The 26,963-nt window shown below is 34.8% G+C and overlaps 1 pseudogene; it reads left to right on the top strand.

Moving 5' to 3' along the window:
* Window positions 1-2,462: 2,462 nt before the first annotated feature.
* LOC110583255 overlaps window positions 2,463-26,963 on the top strand; it is a 90,550-nt pseudogene continuing 66,049 nt past the window's right edge.

The following is a 26,963-nucleotide window of genomic DNA, read 5'->3' on the forward strand; positions in this document are numbered from 1 at the left end:
GAAACCAGAAATCTGTAGAGGTCACAATTTTCACAATAAGTGACTTTCTCCTTATCTCTTGGTTGTTAAGAAGGAAGAAAGTAGATTTGTTGCCTTGGTAAAAGTTTGGAGATTTTCTCGATAGGCACTACGAAAAGACCAGGGACCATGAAATGGCAAAAACATAATAAAAATATGAGGCTATAGGGGTGCAAGTTGTGTACAGAAGCAACTGAAACAATGTATGTTGGAGGTGGGGGGAGGTAGTTGATATTCTAGAAGAGAAAAGATGGGTAAAGGAAACAGAGACTTAATTTGGTTGAAGACTGTGTGTCTTAGTTCTTGTAAAAGTTTGGAGGAGGTTAGAGTTGCAATGAAAGGTAAAAATTAGATGTTTGTATTTAGATTTCACTTACTAATTTTCTTTCCACCTAGGGCAATGCCAGATATTAAGTGCAGACCATATATGAATGACATAAGGTGGTTTTACTGTCTGAAACAATGAACAATAGGATAGTGGTACATTCTGGAATGTGATCTTTCCATTTTTGGCCATGTGGCCTGGGATCACGTATATAGGTCTATGTAGATTTCTTAGTTACGGTTTGCCTATGACCTGATATGTCAATGTAATAATTATCTTTTGTGTAACAGTAGAGGTGGCTGTCATAGGATGAACCCCAACAATAAATAAATCAGTTGAGTGCCTGATGCTGTTTGATAGCTGTAGGAAGAGCCTTCAACATGTATATTATCTGTCTATCTTGGCCATGCTATCTGAAACTTCCTTGGATTACTTTCCCTGGATTCACTTTCTCAAAAATACAAAGTTTATGATGTTGCCATCACAAGATGGCATCTTGTATTCACAAGATGTGAGTAGCTTAGCAGCACCTTTACACAGGCAGAAAAGAGTGACCAAGTCAAAGTGTTGGATGCATGACTGAAGAATGAAGATTATAGTGGTTATAGAAAAACCGTAAGTTATTATTGCTCTTATTTTTTTAATATAGGCTAGTTTTTTTTAATTTCTGGTACCTTACAATTTAATAACAATGAATTACAAGAATGAGTCTAGCCACTTGTAATTTGGCTTCACTTTCAACTTTGCAAAAGTATACTAACATACATATGTAAACATATGTAAATATATTTTATGTAAATATAATATTTATAAACATTTTTTATTTTGTTAGGTCAAATCATTTAATAAATGTAGTAAGTTAAACCAACTAACAACCTAAATATTTTTGTTGGAGTGGCAATTTGACTGTGCTTCTATGATGGTCTGTTTCCAAAGATAACTGCCTACTTTAAGTTCCTTTAGGGCAGGGATTTTGTTTTATTCATCATTTGGTACTCTGTGGTGAGTAAAGTGCTTTAAATATAGTAAGTGATCAATGACTTTTATTGCATGAATAGCAGAGAGTGAAAAACTATAAACTAAAAAGAAAATTAGTTTAAAATGTAAATTCTAGGGGCGCCTGGGTGGCTCAGTTGATTAAGCCTCTGACTCTTGATTTTGGCTCAGGTCATGATCTCACGGTTGTGAGATCAACCCCTATGGCTGGGTCCACCCTCAGCAGTGGTCTGCTTCTCTCCTTCTCCCTCTCCCTGCTCCCACTGCTCTCTCTCTCTCTCAAATAAATAAATAAGTCTTTAAAAAAATGTAAATTCTAGGGGAAAATTTCCATTGATAGAAATAAGAATCCTGCTTGTTACCCAGGGCCCTATCATGCAGTCTTGAAGAAAATGAAAACTGTGAATTCCAATATATAATTATTAAAATAAACATTTCATCTTTTTTGTGACACCAAGTTAAATAAGCACATAAATCTGGTCTTGGCCAATTTGGTGTGGCCAGAAAGATAGCTTGATTCTTAACATAGATTAGTTGGGATGGGCACACTATTTCCCATCATCTCTGAAACCTCAGTCCTTTCGTCTGTGCTCGAACAGCTTTTTTGGCGATAATGCCTTTGCTTTTGAGTAGGAGGACTTGTTAGACCACAAACTTCCAGACTCAATTTTTGTATATCCTGATGAAAATTCTCAGATTTCTCTACTGAATGTAAACAGATGTGTGATGTGTTTAAATTGAAACTTACTGAGTGTTGGCAAAGATTTGCTCAAGTGAATAGGGTGGTGCATTTGTACTGATCAAGTTGTTTGGAACATTAAAGTGATATGACACAATAATCTAAACTTGGGATATACTAGCATGTCTGCCTCAGGCTACCACCTGCTCTGTCACTTCTGCCCCTTCTGGATTTCTCTGGAATTTACTGATCCTTTTGCCTATTTGCCTAACATTCAACTTAAATCCCTACCTTTTGTTGTTTCTTTCATATTTCCATATTATGACCCTTCATCCTCTCCACTTGCATCTTTCTCTAACTATATTCCGGGGTGACTGCCCCAATCTAGATACAATGCTGATAACATTTAAAAATGAATTAAACGCTTTTGTCTGGGCTGCCAACATGCCATCCAGACTGAGAAAGATCCGGAAACTTTGGGGCCATGTGAGCCATGGACACAGCGACATTGGCAAGCACTGGAAGCACCCAGGATGCCAGGGTAATGCTGGTGGCATGCATCACCACAGGATCAACTTTGACAAATATCACTCAGGTTACTTTGGAAAAACTGGTATGAGGCATTACCACTTTAAGAGGAACCAGAGCTTCTGCCCAACTCTCAACCTTGATAAATGTGGACCTTGGTCAGTGAGCAGACACAGGTACATGCTGCCAAAAACAAGACTAGAGCTGCTCTTATCATAAATGTGGTAAGATTAAGCTAATATAAGGTTTTGGGAAAGGGATAGCTCCCAAAACAGCCTATCATCATGAAAGCCAAATTCTTCACTAGGAGAGCTGAGGAGAAGATTAAGGGCGCGCGCACGTGTGTGTGTGTGTGTGTGTGTGTGTGTGTATGTGGCTGGGGGTAAGGGGGGGGTTGGGGGGGGCTATGTTCTAGTAGCTTGAAGCCACACAGAGGGAGGTTCATTAAATGCTAGCAAGTGCTTTAAAAAATGAATTAAAAAATTCCAAATGATCTTTATAAAAGGTACCATATAGATATGGTTGATATTTCCCAGAGTTTTTAACAAAAGGCTTACAATACTGACTTAGACAAATGTAGAGATGATAACTGAAAAACAATAAGTTGATATAATTCAATTATAATTGCTACTGTTTGAGATTAGCAAATGAAAATCTTGAGGACATAAATAAAAACTAAGTGCAACTAATGAATCGTTGAACACTACATCAAAAACTAATGATGTACTATATGTTGGCTAACTGAACATAATAAAAACAAAACAAAAAAAACAAAACAAAAAAAACCACAGAAGGATTCCATGTCCCTCTAAATGTCTGCCTACTTATGACACAATAAAATTTTCTCATCTTCATTATAAAAAAAAAAAACTTAAATGCAAATTGGAGTAGAAATCAAGAATAAGTGAGGTTATATTTTGAAACTCAAAATCAAAGGGGAAAACTCATAAGATTTCTAAACCCAAGTTTTATCTACCAAGAGGAAATCTTGTTTAGGGTAGAGATAATGTACTCAATATGTATTTAAGTATGGATGGATTTAGTTTTAGTAGGTATGCATAGGCTTCTGAAGTAAAGTTGGGTAAAGCCAGTATTTCTGGTGTCTAAAATATAACAGACAAATATCACATAAAGTACATGTAGTGGTTAGTCTAAACTTTTAAGTTTTTCCAAGCCTGTGGTGAAGTATTGCTTCTCACTAGAGGTAGTTAACAGAGGTGAGGTAGTTAACAGAGGTGAGTTTATCTTAAGATGGCTCTTTTATAAGCAAGTTATTTTAAATTATATTTATTCTCTTTGAAATTTTATACTCCTTGCAAGCTAATAAGTTTGCCTGTCACAGTTACATAAATGCTGGCAGAAGATACAAGACTTCTGGTTCAGAAACAAATGATCTTATCAGCAATAGCAATAGCCAGAGTATCAGCATTTTCTTGTGCTGGTTCCCCACACCCCAGTTCCCACAAGACAGTGCAAATATTAGGTAATGCCGGTCCATACAGCAGTTGGTGTTAAACTAGAGGTGTCTTGAGATTAGGGAACCTGAATCTTTTATAATAGATGTAACTATTCCTGTCTTTTACTCTGAAGATAAACATGCTTTTTATTATACAAGACAGTAGGCAAACCTGCTCTTTGCTTCGGGAAACACAGTCTTCGTCTTTCGAGGTTCTTCATTTTACAAACACCCATGAAAAGATAGTCTGGAAAAATGATAGAAAGTGCCTCTGTGCTCAAGATGTGGAAAAATGGAAGAGACTTATGAACTGTCTCTCAAAACAAAATTTGACAAAAATGGCTATTCCTCTTGTCTAGATAATCTACATTTAAATTATTGAAGGGTCTGAGAAGGCTTTTCCTTTTATTCTCCCAGAACAATGGTACTAAGGTGACCTCAGATGGTCCAGAACATCTTAAGAGGATTTGACATTTTTGTCATCTCCACTGGATAACTATAGTGACAAACATACAGCCGGATCCTTCTTTAAGCTGACTAATCTACCTATCATTCAATTAAAAAAAAGAAAAAAAAGATTCTGGCAACCTTGCTTCATTCATGCACAGCAAAGATAGCAATATCATAAATATTTCACTACATCCTACCTTCCACTCTGATTGCTGACCAGTTCGTGATCCCTTTAGGTCCTGACTTTTTGCTTTCTTTCCTGTTATCATTACATTTGTTTCTGTTTAATAATATTCTTTTGGTAGTGACTGGTAATCCCTGTGATAATATTAGTGCTTACTCCTTGGCTTACATCTGTTGTCCGATGCTCTGCAAAACAAATCTGATCCAGCCAGACTTCCTGGATTCTATCTCATGCCTGAGAACTGGTCCACAGGGTTGAAGTCCACACCCAGTTTTCACTAGCTTTTATGAAAAGAAGCCAGGCTCTGCCCAAAGTATGAACACCTTCTGAAAGATCTCCACCAGATGGCCATCAAGCTTTTACTTGATTTGTATCTTCTGGGCTGTTAGTTCAGTCAAAAGAATCAAACAGTAACATACATTTGGAAGTTATATTTTAAAAAACAACTCAATAAAGATCCAAACCTTGGATTGAAAACCTATTTCAGTGTGGATCAGATGTATATTTGCATTAGAAAGTATAGAGAATACATTATTTTCGTAAGACACGTAGAATTGTCCAATCCTTAGTGCTTCAAATATGTTCTAGGACCTAGGAAATACACGGTGTGACAGGGCTTTTCCTGATTGCAATATATTTTTTTGTAAGAAAAGACCACAAATATTTGAAAATATATGACTTTGAATATAATAAATATAGTTTCACTACCCCATACAAATTTTGTGATCTTTAAGCATGGGTAAAACGGTGTGAGGACTGACATATTGAATGTCAATGTTAATAACAATATAGACTTTATCAAGCTATACATGACTTTGTTCTGTCTTTCCTTATGGTCTTGACCTTCTGTTCTACTCACAATTTCCTTATTTTAATTTTTTGATATTGTAATTTTTCCATATTGTTTTATACATTCTTCCAAGTTGTGAGTTAAAGCAAGATATGAACATATACATAACATGTTCATTGATTTTCTTTCTGTTTATTTAATTCACCTGGATTGGAATACTTTGAAAAAAACATGGCTTTAGCTGTATGAGCTATAGACTCTAGATCCTTTTACTTCCTATCAGAGTGCAAGGAGAGTGTATTATACTGAGAAATACCACCTCAGTTTGGCAACATAAGAATTCCTGAGGATTGTTTGGAAGTCAGAAAATCATAGAATTATAGAAAATATTAAAGCCTTAGAAATTAGAAATAAAGATTTTTTTTTTCTGAACAAAGGATAAAACTGACCTCCTTCTGAACAAAGGATAAAAATAGCCTGATACAATCAAGCTTGATACAGCTGTACATTTAATTAATAAAAAAGACAGGACCTCAATTCAAGTCTGCCTATATTAAATTCAACATTTTTCCCCTATAACCTGCTGTGATTATTTTATCTGGATTTTGAAATGTGAGTTAGAATTGAGGAATTAAAAAATGAAAGCCAATGCTACTTAACAAAAGACAAGATAATACTCTTAGGGAATGTGGAGCTAATGCATACTGAATTACGTGGGGGAAATTGAACTTATAACCAGTATGTAGAGACAGGTCACCAGGTTCAAAAGTGAATCAGAGATCTTTAAAATGCTGGGTATTTTGAGACCAATAGCATTTGAAGTTATAAAAATCAGATAAAGATAATCAAATCTCCTATCACAGCACGTAAACTGATTGCTCCAGGGATCCGGCGCCTCCTTCTCTTTCTCCCTCCCTCTCCCTAATGAAGTAATTTCTTGGCCCTTAGAAATGTTTTTAGGATTTATTCAAAGTGTTGCTGCCAGAGTCCCATCCCATTTGGCAGAAGGAAGGGAACAAAGCCCCCAACAACTGCACTGCTTTCTACAAAGAACTGGACTCCCACTGTGTCTTCATTTCTTGGCTTTGAGCAATGACAGATTGCAGAATCAGATGTTGCACAGAAGTCTTGATAACTTAGAAAGATGACCATTGCTTGCTTGCTCTGTCAGGTTTCTTTTTTTCACTGTAAAGTTTACTGTGTATGCTTCTAAGCACAAAGAAAGATTCTCAGCTCTATCTTCATAAGTACCTAATTCTCTCTGGTAGCAGAGCAACTATTGACCCTCCGGAAAACCGGACTGATGCCTCTGTAGGTGTACTAACTTATTTCACAGGATGCTAGTGCATTTCAGTTACTCTGAGAATTCTTTTGTATTTGAACCTGATCTGAAAATAAGAATCACTTTATCTTGTAAGTAATCAAGCTGAGGGCCGTGTGCTTTCTATAGCAGGAAGAGCACATAGGCACTTGAAGACAGAATTTCTGGGTTTGAGTAGACAGGCTCAGCTGCTTACCAGCTGGGTCACCCCAAGTTAGTCACTCCTTAGCTTTACTCTTCTCATCTACAAAATGAGGTAATAATACCTTGTCTTTCTACTACATAGCAATGTGTGAGAATCACATGGGAAGATGTGAGTGAAGGATTTTCTAAAAACTGTATAGCCCTGTGCCAGTGAGAGTTATCATTGTTACCATGTGAAGGCTGTGGATGGATTAGAGAACTGTTGTGCCACAGCCAGCCAGACCAATGAAGAATGTCAACTTCAGTTTGTTTTCAAATGATTGTGTGTTTAATCATATCAGCTCTGTAATAGTGCTATTTGCACTTGTGACAAAGAATTACTGTTGCCTTTTCATGAGGACATTCATCCTAATTGACTGTGGGAAGAGCAGGGTTGCAGAAAGTACATATATGGTGATGTTTATGAAGACAGACTTTCCAGTGTTGAGAGAGGTACCCAGGAAGAAGGCATTCTTCAAGCCCTACTCATGTGCATCATTAACTTAAAATTCTGTGCAGTACCTTGAAACTAAAGTGAAAGAATACTGAAATAGGGCTCATGAGACCTTGGTTTGAATTTTGCCTCTGACTAGGCCTGAATAACAAGGCTGCTACTGCTGCTGCCGATAGTAGTAATAATAATAACTTTTATTGAGCAATTAATCTAGGTCAGGTACTATGGTCAGTGCTTTGTATACATTAAATTATTTAATCATCTCAGGTAGGTACTGTAATTATCCCCATGTTCCAGATGAGTTGACTGAGAATCAGAGAATCACACAGAAGCCATTGCTATTAAAAGCCAAATTTAGTCTTGACAGTCTCATTCCAAAGCCCATGTGTTTACTGAATACCTTATTGCCTTAATGTTTCTGTAGCTTGGTTATTTCCTCTGTAAAATGCAAGGATTTGGGTAGAGTCTCATGAAATTTCTTCTAACTCCATAATTTTGTAGGTATGATTTACTATGAAAATTTTGTTGAAGAATACAAATTCCTAAAGCACACTTTGGGGATTTTATACCCGTGGAGTGAAAAAAAAAAAAAAGTAATGTCACCTGAATTTCCCAACATATGTTTATTACCATTTGAATCATTTCTCATTTAATGTCTGACCCTGCTAAGTCCTTTTCACAGAATAGGCAAAGGTTCAGACAAGGAACTTTTTTTCAAAATTAAATATGATGTATTTACTGAATTAAGGATGCATTTTTTCCCTTTATTTTTATTTTTATTTATTTATTTATTATGTTATGTTAATCGCCATACATTACATCATTAGTTTTTGATGTAGTGTTCCATGGTTCATTGTTTGCTTATAACACCCAGTGTTCCATTCAGTACGTTCCCTCTTTAATACCCATTACCAGGCTAACCCATCCCCCCACCCCCCTCCCCTCTAGAACTCTCAGTTTATTTCTCAGGGTCCATAGTGTCTTATGTCTCATCTCCCCCTCTGATTTATCCCCCTTCATTTTTCCCTTCCTGCTATCTTCTTCTTCTTCTTCTTTTTTTTTTTTAACATATAATGTATTATTTGTTTCAGAGGTACAGGTCTGTGATTCAACAGTCTTACACAATTCACAGTGCTCACCATAGCACATAAGGATGCATTTTTAAATGAAAGGAGTGTGAAGATGAGGTGTTCCAGAGAAAGTAAAGGAAATAGGAAGATCAGGCACTGGGAGTACCAGTCAAAGGGCCCATTTAATTTTTTAATTTTTATTTTAAAAAAGATTTATTTACTTATTTGAGAGAGAGAGAAAGAGTGTGGGAGGGAGGGGCAGTGGGAACAGGAGAGAGAATGTTAAGCAGACTCCTGCGCTGAGCACAGAGCCTGATGTGGAGCTTGATCCCATGACCCTGAGATCCACACTTGAGCCGAAACTAAGAGTTAGATGCTTAACCGACTGTGCCATCCAGGCACCCCCAAAGGGCCCATTTAAAAACCCTGTTTCACCATCAATGAATGAATAAGGTGAGCTGTCCAATGATGTACTTATATAATGGAGATACAGAAAATGTTAGAGTTGGAAGGGGTTTTAGAGAATATCTAGTTCCCTAATTTTATTTTACAGGTAAGTAAAGAGTGGAATAGAGAAAAGATCAAGACTTTAGTGTCTGGCATATACACATTTAAATCTTTATATTTGCTACATACTAGGTATTTGACTTTTGGCAAATTATTTAACTTCTGTGAGGCTCTTCAAAGAATGAGAATAGTACTCTCTACCTCACTAAGATATATATATAAAGCAGCTAGAATGATGTTGTCTAACTAGCATTCTGTAAAAATTAGTTCTCCTCCCACTTAAATACCTGATTCTTTGTGAAAGAGTCCCATGTTCCACCTCACCAAGCTCCCCCGTCCTCTGACCTCCACAATTAGCAATGCTCCCTGAGCCCATTGTAAATTTTCCCACCCTGCTAAAGAGGGTTGCAATGCCTTCTTTGTTTCTTCTTCAAATGTCCCTACCCACCTTGAGGTGGCACTGTGAAAAAAAGGGCATTATTTAGTAGGAGAGAGAAAGGAATAGTTTGTTTCCTGAGATTAAGAGTCTCTTATGGTTTGTCTCCCTCTCCGGTTTCATCTTGTTTCATTTTTCCCTCCTTCCCCTATGATCCTCTGTCTTGTTTCTCAAATTCCTCATATCAGTGAGATCATATGGTACTTGCCTTTCTCTGATTGACTTATTTCACTTAGCATAATACCCTCTAGTTCCATCCACGTTGTTGCAAATGGCAAGATTGCATTTTTTGATGGCTGCATAATATTCCATTGTATATATATATACCACATCTTCTTTATCCATTCATCTGTTGATGGACATCTAAGCTCTTTCCGTAGTTTGGCTATTGTGGACATTGCTGCTATAAACATTGGGATGCATGTGCCCCTTCGGATCACTACATTTGTATCTTTGGGGTAAACACCCAGTAGTGAACTTGCTGGGCCATAGGGTAGCTCTATTTTCAACCTTTTGAGGAACCTCCATACTGTTTTCTAGAGTGGCTGCCCCAGCTTGCATTCCCACCAACAATGTAGGAGGGTTCCCCTTTCTCCACATCCTCGCCAACAGTAAGCATTCTTATTCTTACCAATTCCCCTAGGTATAGGCATATCCTATGCCCTTTATCTCTCATACAAATAAATCCAAGTTCTCAGCATTTCCTTTATCAAATCCATACTTATGACTTCAATATTTTTATTTTACTCGAACTTTGCACTCATTTTTCCAAGTATCTCATTGTTATTAAAGCAAACTATTATTTTGCCGTTTCTCCTTGTTCCCTGCCTCTTTGGCTCTCTACTCCCTTCAATTAATTAACTAATTAATTAATTAACTAACTTATTTATTTTTGAGTATCATTGACATACAATATTGCATTAATTTCAGGTGTACAACATAGTGATTCAACCAGTTTATATGTTATGGTAGCTACCATCTGTCAGCACACAACACACAACACCTTTTACCTTTCATCCCTGTGACTTATTCATTCCACAACTGGAAGCCTGTATCTTCCACTTCTCTTCACCCATTTTGCCCAATGCCTCCCACCCCTGGCAAACTTCAGTTTGTTCTCTGTATTAATAGGTCAGATTCTGCTTTTTGTTTGTTTATTCATTTGTTTTGTTTTTTAGATATCACATATAAGTGCAATCATATGATATTTGTCTTTCTCTGAATTCTTTCACTTAGTATGATACCCTCCAGGTCCATACATGTTGTTACAAATGGCAAGATCTCATCCTTTTTTTATGTCTGAGTAATATTCCACTGTATATATATCACATTTTCTTTATTCATCTATGGATGGACACTTAGGCTGCTTCCATATCTTGGTTATTGTAAATAATGCTGCCATAAACACAGGGGTTCATATATCTTTTCAAGTTAGTGTTTTTGTTTTCTTTGGGTGCATATTCAGTAGTGGAATTATTGGATCATATGGTAATTCTATTTTTAACTTTTTGAGGAGTCTCCCTACTGTTTTCCACAGTGGCTGCACCAATTCACATTCCCACCAAGAGTGCATGAGGATTCCTTTTTCTCCACGTTCTCTCCAACACTTGTTTCTTGTCTTTTTGATTCTAGCCATTCTGACAGGTGTAAGGAGATATCTCATTGTAATTTTGATTTGTATTCAAAGAAATTACTGTCTATGTTCTCATCTAAGAGTTCTATGATTTTAGGTCTTACATTTAGGTCTTTAATCCATGTTGAGTTTATTTTTGTGCATGGTATAAGAAAGTGGTCCAGTTTTATTCTTTTGCATGTAGCTGTCCAGTTTTCCCAGCAGCATTAATGAAGAGACTGTCTAGCCCCCTTTGTATATCCTTGCCTCCTTTGTCATCGATAAATTGACCATATAAGCATAGGTTTATTTCTGGGCTCTCTAGTCTGTTCTGTTGATCTATGTGTCTATTTTTGTGCCAGTACCTTACTATTTTGATTTTTACAGCTTTGTAGTATATCTTGAAATCTGGAATTATGATACCTCCAGGTTTGTTCTTCTTTCTCAAGATTGCTTTGGCTATTCAAGGTCTTTTGTAGTTCTAGACAAATTTTAGCATTACTTGTTCTAGATCTGTGAAAAGTGCTGTTGGTATTTTGATAGGAATTTCAATGAATCTATAGATTGCTTTAGGTAGTATGGACATTTTAACAATATTAATTCTTCTAATCCATGAGCATGGAATAACTTTCCTCCCTTAAACATTTGACGTAATATTATTTTTATATTTCCCATTGCTATTCATGGCCCAGCAACAATATGAGATTTTGGGTGTTTTTTTTTTTTAATATCTCACTTCAGCAACAAGCCAGCTACTCAGCCAAGTTAATTCTGTCATCACAAAGTCCTTCCTTTCCATTATCATAGACAATATTCTAGCCCAAGTTGCTATCAAATCATTTCTAAGATATTGTAGTTTTTACTATTTGATCTGTTCTTCCTCATTTGGTCCATTTGCATAGTTTTGGCAGAAAATAATTCAGCTTTGATTTGCCCCCTCTGTCCTCAACTGTAAGAACTTAAGAGTGCTTTTACATTGCCCACTGAAATAATGCCAAATGGTTTTTTAAGATTGCAAACAAAACCATTTGACCCTAATTATATCTATTAACTTGACTTCACAGTACTCCCAATAAGTTTTCCACTCCAATGGAGCTAGTCTTCTTACTGTCAACACTCCTCCCATACACCAGGCTCATGGGGCCTCTGAGTCTTCACTTACATCATTTCCCCAACTAAAAGTGTATTAAAGACTGTAGCATATTCATGGCTCTTTGCAGTTTCCAGAGCACTTCTGCAGGCATTATTTCATTTGATCCTTCCTATAATTATAAGACATAGGTAGGTATTACTATTGTTCCCATTTCTCAGATGAGAAACCTGAGGTTCAAAAAGGTTAACTGGCTTTCAAAGATCTCAATTGACCCAAAGTCTTGTGATTTCAAAAAAAATGATGTTTATTATTCCAGAACACTACTTAGAATGCTTTCCACAGCTCATCTTTCCATTTATTATTCAAGCCCAACTAAATTTTCTCTCTTAAAATTTCTTATGGCTACAAAAGCCTGCCAAGAACTCATCTCATGTTAGATGACTATACCATAGATGACTTATAAATATATTTATTTTTTATCTCTTAATATTCCTTCCTTCTCTGTTAGACCATGAGTCTCAAGTGCTAGGGGTGGGGAGAGTCTTTTTATTTTTTTATTTTTTTCTTCTGAGTGCCTCTTGTGGTGCTCTGATGCTCAAATTATTTTTGCTGAATGAATGATTTCTGCTCTGTCTTTGTAGGTCAGAGTTTTCTATGCCTACCACATATGAAGCATGGGTTCACCCTTGTCTTTAATTATTATTATTAATTACTATTTAAATAAAAAAATATTGTCCGTGTTCAAAACAGGCGTATTTAAAAAGACAGCTTTTGTTTTCCCCAGAACAATTCAGTGGTAGAATTAATTCAAGAATTTAGACAGTTGATTCAACAAAGCCTAGTGTTTTTGCCCCTTGTCTAAAGCTTTTAATTTTAATATGAAAAATACAACTTGGCTTTTCAATCTCATTCCAGTTCTTAGTTATTAAATCTTTTCTGAGAACAAGGTGTGGTTTATCAGTTTTCTCTGAAAATGGAGGCGATGTGGATTAGCTAAGTAAAAGTGCTATTCCACTGTGATTAACCCCACAATTGACAAACAAACTCCAATTGGCTATGTTATGTGACCTTAAATGATCTTTCTGAGCTGTCATGGTACTTTTACATAGCTAAACTATCTTTACTTGGCTTGGACCTATTTATATGACACAATTATACATAACAAGCCAAGAACAGACGGTATCAAATACATATGAACTAACATTTCTTAGTCTTTCTGCATTCAGCCAATCTTAAGAAACACACCAAATTGGAAATTCATTTTCATATATCAAAATTGCATTATAAATATTATATAAATATATTTTAAATGAAGTAGGTCCACATTAAATTATCCACCTTTAAAATACTTACCTGTAATAATCACTGACTTGTAGATTTGTCCAACTATTCTGCCTCAATTATATTTCCTAGATTCTTATTCAGTGCATAGATGACACATACTCAGATTTAAAAAAATATATACATAATCACTTTGAATGGAGTGGAGAGGTCATATATACTGGTAAGAAATGGAACCAGCTCTGAGCCATGCCTCCTCTAAGAGATGTTTCCAAAATTATCTCATCCCCAGATTGTAAATCAGGTGGTTGGTCTCACTTGCAGAAATTCTAATTAGTATGTGGGGGATGCCATTTAGGCATTTATATTTTTTACAATATTCTGCAGATGATTCTTTTAATTAGTCAAGGTTTTGAATTACAGTTTTAGAGAATTGCCACCACTTTTACTCAGGATTATTGTTTTCATACAAGACTTTTGCAGGTTGTTTGCCTCTTGCATGGACATGTCTCGCTTCAAATGTGCTAAGCATGGGAAACTCTGACCAAAAAAACAGAACAGAATCTATCCATTTAACAAAAGTTGTTTGAATTAAAAACACTGTTGTAGGCCCTCAGAATCCAAAAAAGATGCTATTCTAGCCCTTTGCCTGACTCCATAGTCTTTATGGAAACGAGCAGTCTATTGAGATTAAAAACATTTTTTAAAAATATTTATTTATTTATATTAGAGATGAGGGATAGGGGCAGTGGGAGAGGGAGAGAAAGAATCTCAAGCAGACTTCCCACTGAGTGTGGAGCCCAATACAGGGCTCTATCTCAAGACCCTGAGATCATGACAGAAGTCAAAATCAAGAGTCAGATGCTTAACTGACTGAGCCACCCAGGCACCCTGAGATTAAACACACTTTAATTATTAATAGTAGTGAAGTTATAATTCTTTATTTAAACATGGATTTTTGGGCATATACTTAAAAAATGGCTGTATTAGATTTATCAAAGAAAGCCACTATAGGTAAAAAGTAGCTCCTGCTGCTAAAAGCGTACCATAATAATAATAAACATCTGCATAGGACATAGGAGGATAAGGAAAGAATACAGAAGAGTATAATTAAAGGCTAACTCTAATAAGAATGACACAGGATTTTAAGAAAGGAAAGTTCACAGCCAAATTAAATGTTCAAGAAAGACTGCATGAGGAAAATGACATTTAGGGTAGCAATGAATGATAAGTAGAAATTTGTTAGATAGAGATGAAAAAGGACAGTGCTCCATCAACAGAAAGAAAGAGCTTAAGCAAATATTCGGAGACTGGAAGACATAGGGCATATTTGGGAAACATTACATAGTTTAGCTTGGTTCAAGGTTATGGCACAGGAATAACATGGAATGAGTGGGAGGTCAATGAACTAAGTACCCAAGTGTTGAACAGGCACTGAAATCACCTAACATAATATAGAGTTAGTGGTAAAGAGAAAGATGATAAAGTACTCACTAAATGAGAGGGAGTGACCTGGAAGATGATAGACATTTGCAACAAGGAGGGATTATCACATATCAGAGTCTGATAGCATGTACTTGGAAGTAGCTATAATTCTGGGGAGGTTGAAAGAAGCAATAAAGAGCAGAGAGAATATCTAACTCCTCCCTGTGAGTGGAACAAAAAGCCATCAATTGAGAGGCATGTAACATAAGCTGGACCTTATGATGAAGAGAGTTAATAGAGAAGAGGTTGAGAATATTGGATTTATTGATGGTGAAAAACCATGAGTTTCAGAGGGCACAGTACAAGAGTTGAGTGTTGACAAGATGTGGAAGCTTGAGTTAGACTTGGGGATATACATATCCAAATTAGAATAGAAATCCATCTGATGCACAGGGAGGCTGGCCTGCCTGTAGTGACTGAAATAAACCAGAATGTAAGGCATGGTGTGATTCAACTTAGTCATCTCATAGGGAACATAATCATTTCTGCTACTTATTTAACACTCAAAAGAATCCAATAAGGTACATATTTTTTAGTATAAATTTATACATAAAGAAAGCTAGAAACCAAGGAGTTACTTGTATAAGGTTCTATACCAGAGGAGTCTTATTTGAACTTGGGGTTTCTGACTCAGAAATTTTTTCTTTCTTTCTCTCTTCCCCTTATCCTTTCTCCTTCCTCAAACCATGATCCTTCCAGAACAGGCCAAGAAAGTACAATTATAAGAGGGTGGAATAGAAATGAGATGATGCAGTCTCTTAAAAAACAAGGGAGATTGTTTCAGGAAGAAGTTAATCAGTAGAGTAAAATGTTTTAGTCAAATCAAGAATGATGAAGACGAAGGCTAGACCTTTGAAGATGACTAAGACATAAGTATTCCAGTAGATTAGATTGGATATGGCATGATTGTATAACCCTTATAGTTCTCAGAGTCCTCTCTATATAATTTCCTCTTATGTTGACTATAGACTTGTGAAAAAGATATTTCTCTATCTTGCATAAAGAGACTCAGATTAATAGAGTAACTATAGCTAGAAAGTGGTGGAGGAAAGATTCCAAACATAAGTCTTCTGAGTTCAAGTCCTCTTCCCTTTCCAAAATCCCTGAAAATAAAAACAAATAAAGAAAAATCCTTCAAGTTTCCAGTTATACTAGCTGATCTAATACCTACAGAACTATGTGTAATATATTTTTACTGGTGGCTTAGTATTGTTATTCTCAAAGATAAAATTGCCAAAGAAGTTTGCAAATTTTGCTTAGAAAGATACCCCTCTGTCATGCTGTCCAATAGAAGGGAGTGCGAAGATCAAGGGAGGAGTTACATACATGTTCTTTTTAATACTTTAGAAACATCAATGATTAACAACATGGAGACATGCAGCTATTTTATGAAATCTTTTAACTAGACTGTATCTAGCAAGGTAGCCCTAGTGACATTGTATAAGCTTTACATTCAAAAGTCTTTTCCAAAGCTTGTATTTCATACTTTGACTATATACATTTATTCTCATTATTCATGGTAGTTATGTTGTATAAAGTCATGGCAAACACTGAATTAGCAAATACTGAACATTGCTCCTAAGGGAAATACAGTGTTATGTTCCTCTGGTCACAATAGTTTTGACAACTGATCAATATATAACCTTGTTTTATTCATTCTGCTTAAAGACATCTTAATTAATATATATTCTTGGTTTTAACATTGAACTCATGGTCAACAGCACTCTCATGATAACTCATGCCTGAACAAAGCTTAACCCATGCACACATTTTCTCCATTAATGTACATCACAGTCTCTTGCACTAAGGAAGACTAAACAGCACATCAATACTGCACTTGGTGATTATTTGAAAGGGCAAAATCCTCTCTCATATTTAGGTCTTTAATCCATTTTGAATTTAGTTTGGTGGTTGCCAGAGGGGAGATGGGTGGGAGGTTGGGTTAGATGGATGATGGGGATTAAGGAGGCACTTGTGGTGAGCACGGGATGTTGTATGGAAGTACTGAATCACTAAATTGTATACCTGAAACTAATATTACACTGTATGTTAACTAAGTGGAATTTAAGTAAAAATTTAAGTAAAATAAAATAAAATGGCAAAATCACCAACCGAATGCACAAAAATTAAAAAGGTATTAAGTAGACTGTGAAAAAGTACTTGCTTACAGTATGAGAGCTAAAATAAGAAGACTGGGCATCTCCTTGTTTAACCTCAGCTGGGAGATGTGCCAGCTAGAGATGCAAATTCTTCATTGTTCTGTACATGTCTATGAATGACAGGGAAAGCAGTGCAGATATTGATTTGGGGAATATAAATAAATTTTAGTGAGTAGGCAAATTTGCAAATACAGAATCTGTGAATAATGATTTTGGACTGTATTAGAAGATTAAAAGTCTTATATTAACCAAATCAATCTATAGATTCAATACAATCAAAATTCTAATGGCATTTTTCATAGAAGTAGAAAAAACTATTCTAAAATTCATATGGGATCACAAAGATTCCAGATAGCCAAAGCAATCTTGAAAAAGAACAACAAAGCTGGAGGCATCACTTCCTGATTTCAAATTATATTACAAAGTTATAGTAACCAAAACAGTGTGCCACTAGCTTAACAATATATACGTACACCAGTGGAACAGAATAGAGAGCCTAGAAGTAAATCAATGAATATACAGTCAACCAGTCTTTGACAAGTGTGTCAAGAACAAACAATGGAGAAAGGCTGGTCTCTTCAATGAATGGTGTTGGGAAAACTGGCTATCCACATGCATAAAAATGAAACTGGATACCCATCTTACACCACTCACAAAAATTAACTGAAAATGGATTAAAGACTTGAGTATAAGACCTGAAACCATAAACCTAGAAGAAAACATAGAAAAAAGCTCATTGACATTGGTCTTGGCAATGATTTTTTGGATATGATGCTGAAGGCACAGGCAACGAAAGCTAAAATACACAAATGGGACATCAAATTAAAAACTTCTGCACAACAAAGGAAACAATCCATAAGACAAAAAGAAAACCTATAGAATGGGAGAAAGTATTTGCAAACCATATATCTGATAAGGGGTTAATATCCAAAATATATGCGGAACTCATACAACTGAATTGCCAAGAACCAAATAATCTGATTAAAAATGAGCAAAGGGCCTGAATAGATTTTTTTTTTCAAAGAAGGCATACAAATGGCCGATAAGTATATGAAAAGGTGCTTAATATCTCCACTCATTAGGGAAATGCAAATCAAAACCACAATGAGATTATCACCTCACACCTATGAAGATGGCTGTTATCAAAAAGGGCAAGAGATAACAAATGTTGACAAGGATGTGGGGAAAACATTCCCACTAAAATGGGAATGTTTATTGGTATAGCCACTGGAAAACAGTAAGGAGATCCTCAAAAAATTAAAAATAGAACTACCATATGACCCAGCAATTCCACTCCTAGGTATATATCCTAAGGAAATGAAATCAATTATCTCAAAGAGATATCTGTACTCCCATGCTTTTTGTAACATTATTCACAATAGCCAAGGTACAGAAACAACTTAAGTGTCCTTCAGTGGATGAAGGAATAAAGAACATGTTGTGTGAATATGTACAATAGAATTATTATTCAACTATAAGAAACAAGGAAATCCTGCTGTTTGCGACAACATGGATAAAATTGGAGGGCATTATGCTAAGTGAAATAAGCCAGACAGAGAAGAATGAATACTACTAAGGGATATCATTAAATGTGGATTAAAAAAACTGATCTCATAGAAGGAAATTGTAGAATGAGGGTTGCAAGGGGCTGGGAAGAGGGGAAAATTAGGGCGATGTAAATTGAAAGGTACAAATTTTCAGTTATAAGATGAATGAGTTCTGAGATCTGATTTATATATAGCATGGTGACTATAGTTAATAATACAATATACTTGAAATTTGTTGAAAGTAGATCTTAAGTATTCTCATTTCTCACACACACAGAGTTAACTATATGAGATGATGCATGTGTTAATTACTTTCAACTTGGAAATCATTTCACAGTGTATATGTATATCAAATAATCAGGTTGTATTATAAATATATACAATTCTATTTGCCAATTATTCCTCAATAAAGCTAGAAAAAAATTAAAAGTACATGTAGCAGTTATCAGTGATCTGAACAAAATAACACAAAGTAATCACTTCTGGTTGAGGGAGGCAAAGAAAATGATCACTTTAGAAATATGACTTCTAAAATCATTTCTGGACATTTGATTTTAATTTTCTAAAAATATTTTAAAAGGTGTGATAGAACCTCAACAACTTTTCCTCCAAAAGTACCAATCAATTTGTGGCACCTCCACCTGCACTCCTTTTATTTGTAACCTTGTGTGCTATGTAATTGTTTAAGATGGTAAAGATAAGTCATAAGTATGTTGCTAAGGTAAGGATGTAGGGAGCAAAATGCTGAAAATTGGATTGGTATTAAAGTAAACTTTCAAGGTACATTACTATGTATCCTGTGAGGCTCAACATATATTCATTTAATGTTATGTCCTTTGCATTTGGAGAGAGCCCATAAAAAATCATAGATTTTATATATATACATATTTATGTGTGTGTATGTATGTGTGTGTATGTGTCTATATATGTATTTCATTAAATTATGTTTTAAGATGTTGTTCACTCTCTTATCCATAGGCCCTTGTTAGAGAACCTAAGTCAATTTTTAACTGTTCAATTGTAAGATAAATTTGTCTTTGTGGAGTGAAGTGCATGCTTTCCTTGACAAAACAAACACATAAACAAATGCACATTAAACTCAATGTGTTTTGCTTTTGGTCTTAGCTTCCAGGGAATTTAGAGATAATGTTAACCAAATTTTTAATAAGCATCTTTATCTTGATGCTTGGTGGTATCTATCTTCTTTGTAGAATCAGAGAACCTAATAGCTGGACAGGGATTTGGAAATAGTTGAGTGAAAACTCCTCAATTCCCAAAAACCAGATATCCAGATTAGTCACAATGCACACTTCTCCCTTTATCTACCCCTCCATAGCAAACCCATCCTTAATTTGCCTCCCACTTCTCTCTTTCTGCCACACCCACAATTTAAATTTGGCTAAACTCTATTTAGAGTAGAAAATCTATTCTCTGGGTACTCATAAAAGAGGATGGGTTTCTTTTTAATTTGCAAGTATTGACCAAATCTCCCATCTTCATTCCAGGCTAATTCCTAACATATAAATACACATTTTTCATTTATTCATTTATCCTTTTGGTTGTTCATTTATATTTTTTTTACATTACTGTGTGTCACTGGTGAAATAGCAATGAAGAAGACAAAATATATTGCCTTCAAAGAACTGATGTTTCAGTTAGTAGAAACAGTCAACAAATAAAAAAATAATTATATAGAATCTTAGACCTTGAAAGTGCTGTGGAGATAAAGCATGGCAGGGGGAATAGGAAGTGTGAGACAGGGAGGGGTTTGTAATTTTAAGTAGGGTAGCCAGCACAGGACTAATTAAGAAGAAGATAAAGCGTTAGTCATGAGATGGGGTGGAAGAGGGAGGATCTAGGATCATTTTCCAGGATCTGGCAACAGAGTAATTATAAAAGCACTGAGGGGAATGCTTACCTAGACTTACCTAGACTACTCAGGAAATAACAAAAAGATTGTGTGGTAAGAAGAAAGGGAGTGAAGGGGGAGTACTCAAAGATGAGTACATCTCAGGGAAGAGCAGGAACTAGGTCACATTAGGCATCTGTATGGATTGGGGATTTTACCTCAGGTAAGATAGTCATTGAAGAGTTTTGAGCAAAAAGTATTTCTCTGACTGCTCTTTTAAGAAAAGATTGTAGGGAGCAAGTATGGAAGCAGAAACCCTATGGAAGGTTTTGCAATAATCTGAGAGAGAGAGACAATATTGATTTAAGACAAGTTGTTTGGGGTGGGTGGTGATAACTGGTCAGATTCTGGATCTACTTAGATGGTAGAGCCAACAAGATTTTCTGTAAAATTGAATGTGGGATATAAGGAAAATAGAGGGGTTAAGAATGACTCCAAAGTTTTTGTCTCGAGCAACTGGAAGGATGGAATTGTTGTTTACACAGATAATAAAGACTGTTGGAGGAGGAGGGTTTGGGAGAGAATATCAGAAGTTCATTTTAGATATATATGTTTAAGAAGTTAAAGTGAAAATTCTGAGTAGGCAGTTGGATATATAAGCCTATAGACAAGTAGTACAGGGAAGAGATATGGGTGGGAATATAAATCTGTGAGCGTTCTATATATAGATAGTAAAAGATGAGCATTATTTTCTCCTTTTTGATGCTCTTCCCTAGGAGCAATACTTCCTAAAATAAAAATGTGGTCTTCCCTTTATCAATAAACTATTTTAGATTGAGATTGAGTGGCAAGATAGGAACTGATTTCTCTCCTCCTTTCTTCAATATTGTGATGTGTTCAACAAAAGTAGTTTATGTTCCTTTGAAAGGCAGAGTATACATTCTAAATGAAGAAGAAACACATTCTATTGTTATTAAGATAGATTTATTATGGCATTCAGAAATTTTTCATCAGCAGGTGGTTTATTGATTGAGTCACTATTCATTAATAAAAAACACTTCTTAAACACCTTCTATGTGGAGTGGAATTCATAAGATTTGGTAAGCGATTATGTAAAGTGTGAAGGACAAGGAAGATTCTTGAGAGACTTCTGAGGTGGTCAGCTTGGGTAAATGGTGGTGCTATTAACAAAGACAGAAATAGCTGGGAGAAAAAGCAGGGTAATTGGATTTGTATGGAAATTAGAATTCAGTTATATACATTTTAAAATCAAAGATATTACAGATTATTCAAATGGATTATCCTTGATCTTTGTGAGACTGGATCTTAATTTTTAGATCTCAACTTAAATGTCATTTCCCTTCCTCCTACTTTATTCTCTTACTTGTGTCCTGCTTTTCTTCCTTGCCAGCACTATTGTTATTTTATTATATTATTATTTTTCTTTTATATATATATATATACATATATATATATACATATATATACATATATATATACATATATATATACATATATATATATGTATATATAATATATGGCTCCAGTAAATGACTTTAAGTTGTAAGATGGTGATGACCATGATTATTCTGTCCCCAAATTTCTGGACATATAAATAATCAGCAAATATATGTACAATAAATGAATAAAATATATGTTTGGGGAGTTTATAGTACATTAATGGCAATTGGAGCCTGTGATAATATTGAAATTTCTAAGACTAACAAAGAAGAGGACCAATGAAATAGTTTGGAGAAGCTCCAACATCAGAGTCAGTAAAGAAAAGAATCATTAAAGAGCATTTCAGAAAACAGGAAAAAGGCAGTACCTTGAAACCAAATGAGGAAAGTATTTCAAGAACTACACTTTTATTTTTCTTTTTTGGTCCAAAGGAAAGCAAAAGCCACACTCCAACTCTTGATCTTTATTTCTGTAAGACAAGCAAACAAAATAACACACAAAACAAATGGAAACAATCTCTTAGAATTTGTTATTTGGCCTCCATTCTTCCGATCAACTCTGTGAACTAAGGCTATTGAGTATATTTTTGTGTGCATTTCTAATGCTTCCTTTGCAATTAGGACTGTATCACTTACTTAGTTTGAAATAGTGGTCTTACTTTCCTTAAATCAATGTCCAATATAATTAAACTATAAAGTACATAAAATTGTGTGTCTTTGTGTATGTATTTGTGTATGTAAATGTGTATGAAAGAGAGTGTATGTGTGTGTTCATGTGTGTTCTTTTAGATTAAGGGAGGGTTTGAGTCAATGAAAATATTTCTTGAGTTCTATGTAGTTTTACGTAAGAGAGCTCTGAAAATAAAAAGTACATAGGGCCTAAATGTACTGATTAGAAGATCTAAATGTCACCAGGAATGACCCACGGAGTGAATAATTTGTTTCCCTAGGAACATATGGAATCCACTGACTTCAGGAAATATTTTCAGAGTGCACACATATTTCTTCAAGACGTTAACATCCCAGGGGAGGAGGAGGAATAAAAACATGACAAGGAGTAATTTAAAATGGCAGGTACTGCAGTTTTCTTTTCCTATGCTGGAAACCTGATATTTGATACGAATGTAGATGATTTTCTTATGATTGCTATAAAAAGTTGATACTATTCTTTCCAAAATTCTCTAAGATTTATTTTTTCCTCCTCCTTTGTGGAATTTTGTTGTTTTTGAATGTCTTAGATTGTGGGTACAAAGAAATCAAAACATTGCACATTATTTCTTATAATGTAACCACAAGAAAATGCAAATGCTGAAGCTCTGATTCACAAAAGAATATTGCCTATTAGTTACGGTATGGTTCAATGGGAAAATGGAGTCCAAAATTAAATTATATTTCACTAGACTGTAACACAATCAAACCTTGATTTTTGTGCATCAGTTATGTTATTTCCCCTTGTAATTTTAATCTTTTCAACATTTTTTATAAGATTATAACACCTCAGGAGACTTAAATGCTGGACTTGGACTCAGACAACCTAGGTTCCAAGTCCCATTTGCCACTAATAAGATACGTGACTGGGCAAATTACTTAAATTCTCTGAGTTTCATCTTCCTTGCCTATAAAAGAAGAATGATATTATCAATTAGAGATTACTGTGAGGATTAAATCAAATAATGAAAGGGAATAAATGTGTTTTTTTTTCTTTCTTTGCTTCCAAATGCCCACTCTCTGGTGGATGTTGCAAATGCTTGAATTGCTGAGTACATTATCTATAAGTCCTGGAGAACATAATCATATAGAGGGATCTGAGCTTGGAAAGGCAACATTTTGTAGAAAATAGTTGTCAGTATGACTTAAATGAATTTGATTTTCTTTTTCTGAAATGAATCTTTGTTACAGTATAGAGTTCCTGAGTTTAGAAACCATAGACTTTATCTTAGGACATAGATTTTAATGACAATGCTTTCTAAATGATAAGCCCAGGAAGAAATACATCTTATATTGCAGCCTATTACTTTCATTTATATATATATATATAATTATAATATATATAATAGCTCTATGTACACCTGAAACTAAAGTTTCATAAAATTATAAATGTCTTTGCTGTATGTATAGCACTCTGATCTTTCCTATTCTTGTCTATTTCATTATTTAAAAAATTCTGGTTACAACCTAGTAATTTGATTTCAGTATCTACTAATGGGAGTGCCATCCCATAGCTTGAAAACCATTTTTTTTTTTTTTTACTTCAGATATGAAGTATCTTTGTAACAGAGACTTTTATCTGACTGGATTTCCACAAATAGCATTTATATAAATTTAAAATTTACAAAGTTTTTGGCAATCAACTTATTAGCATTCCTTTCATAGTCTAAAAGGTCACATTAGGGGCGCCTGGGTGGCTCAGTTGGTTAAGCGACTGCCTTTGGCTCAGGTCATGATCCTGGAGTCCCAGGATCGAGTCCCGCATCGGGCTCCCTGCTCAGCGAGGAGCCTGCTTCTCCCTCTGACCCTCCCCCCTCTCATGTGCTCTCTGTCTCTCTCATTCTCTCTGTCTCAAATAAATAAATAAAATCTTTAAAAAAAAATAAAAAAAAAATAAAAGGTCACATTAGTTTTGGACACAAACGAAAGTAATCAGCAAAGTTTTCAAGTTCCAACTTAAGGCAAAACTTAAGTCACCTGCCGTCTAATGCTAGTGACATTTACAAGCCAATTGTGTTTGACCACTTACTTTATTCTGTGGTTGGGGTTGTGATCTAAATATTATCAGGAGGCCCCATACAGGGTTGGCTTCATGGGTTTACAGCCTATTCAGGTCAACAGGCTTTGCCCTCAGAAGGGCCCTGTGTTTAATTTAATGCTTTGTTGTTGCATCTTCAATTCTTAAAAACTTTGTGTTAGAACTTGTGTTTTGTAAGCAGAGTTTGATGGATAATAGATCATTCACGTGAGCAGAGACGATATTGAATAGTATATGTGACCACCATTCCTTGCCATCCCTTTTGCATATATAGCCTTTGTGATGTCCCATCAACACAGAATTCCATTGCACTCACAATGCATTGGAGTACAGACTCAAAGCAAGTACAAGGTAAACACTTTATAGAAGCTGCTATGTTATAGAAGGAAAAAGAAAGATAAGGCAATCCATAGTTCCTTTCCTTTCAGTCCTTCCTTACTCCTGGGTAAGCTGCAAATAGTGAGTTGGTAGAATGTGTGCATATCAAGAAGTGAAACAAGATAGTTGCTAGTTTTATGCAGAGTATCCTTTGTTCTAGCAGTAACAAAATACATATGCATATATAAGCTACAAATAGAAATTGTATAATTTCAATGATTCTGCATGAAGGTTAGATTTTTTTCTATTTGCATTTAAAACTGGCATTGTGTAATATGAAATTAGTAGTAAAATTTATAACAATTTAAAATTTAAATATTCTTTACTTAGGATGACATTAAATAGGAAGTAAAAACACCATGACAGTTTAAAATAGAAAACTCAAAAGAAAGGGAAAAGCTTTGTATTTTGTAATTTATGGCATTTTTTTCCCGCTTTATGAACAAGGAATTCCACATTTACATTTTGTGCTGAGCCCTGCAAATTATGTGGTTAACCCAGGCCATATATACATATAATTATGTATATATATATACATTATGTATATAATAGTCTAAGTTATATAATAATTATTATAATTGGTAATTATTTCACAAATATGTTAAGAGATAAGAAGAAAAAATCCAAAATACCATGAAGTAATATAACAAACTATATCTGAACTGCTAGTATTAATTCAAGAACAACCTTAAACTTCTACTTTTCATAAGTTTTTACATCCCAGTAAATGCTAGTATTGTGTGAGGCAATAGGAATATAATAAACATTGGCCTTAAGGAGTTTCTGGTCTATTACAAGTGTTATTTGTTAGTTGTTAATATATAATAATGGGCAATTGTGTTATGACAGAGATAGATTCAAGGTGGAGCAAAGATGAAGTAATTATTCTTTTGGGTGTTAGGTAATGGGGGTGATAGGGTAATGGGGATCAAGAGCTCTTAAAGAAGCTTTCTACAAAGAGGAATGTGGGAGCAACAACTTTTTTAGGATTTGAGATATCAATGTTTTAAATAGTGGCACTTTTATTCAAATGGATCAAAGCTAGGATTAGTGAATTTTTTTCCTGTAATATGTTGCCTTTCTCTGGGCTCTAATGAGAATGTTTCCTCAGATCTTTATACTTCTTCCTATTGAAACAGAGTTTTTACTATTTCCTCTTCTGGAAATCTCTTTGAATCACAAGTAATTTCACCATCAACTATTTAGAAAAAATTTAGTGTTAGCTTAGTCAATATTACTATGTTCACAAAAGTGATAGCAGCATGCTTCGCCTTAGTAAGGGTTCTTTGTTTGATTGGTTATTGTCCGTTATTGGCCAAAAGCCTTATTTCCTTTCTTAATTTTCATGATGTCCTAAGATATTTCTCTCACATTTAGTTTCATGTCTTTTAATGTTTAATCTCCCATTAAACAGTCATTTCTAATTTTTCTACTATTAGATTCTAACATAGTAAAGAACCTTCCATCTACTAAACCTTTTAGAACAATCAACAGATTAAAATTTATTATTTATTTCATTATTGTTTTGTATTGTGCTGAATAGCCTACAACATTCCAAGTAATGAAATATTTTCTCTCTTGATTCATAATGAAATGATATGTAATTACTCTGAGACCAGTGGTAATTTTCCTTAAGAACTTGATTTTGAGGGATTCCATATTAATTAATGGAATATTTATCTGAAATGCTTTTTCATTCTTTTCTTCAGTACAACATGTTGGTCTTATATTTCACTCCATCCATCTTATAATTCATGACCTCATTTTCCTAGATTCCCTTTCCCAGATTTCTTAAATCTCACATGTCTACTGTTGACCTGGATACCACTTAACTGCCCTTGTACAGTCTATTTTCTGAAAATGAATATTTTGTTCAGATTACTGTTTAATATTATCTTATTTTTACATCTATATTTATTTATAATTATTGTCTGGTTCCATCACATGTTTTTGTTT

The sequence above is a fragment of the Neomonachus schauinslandi genome, chromosome 8 (assembly GCF_002201575.2).
Source record: "Neomonachus schauinslandi chromosome 8, ASM220157v2, whole genome shotgun sequence".
In the NCBI taxonomy this organism is placed as follows: Eukaryota; Metazoa; Chordata; class Mammalia; order Carnivora; family Phocidae; genus Neomonachus; species Neomonachus schauinslandi.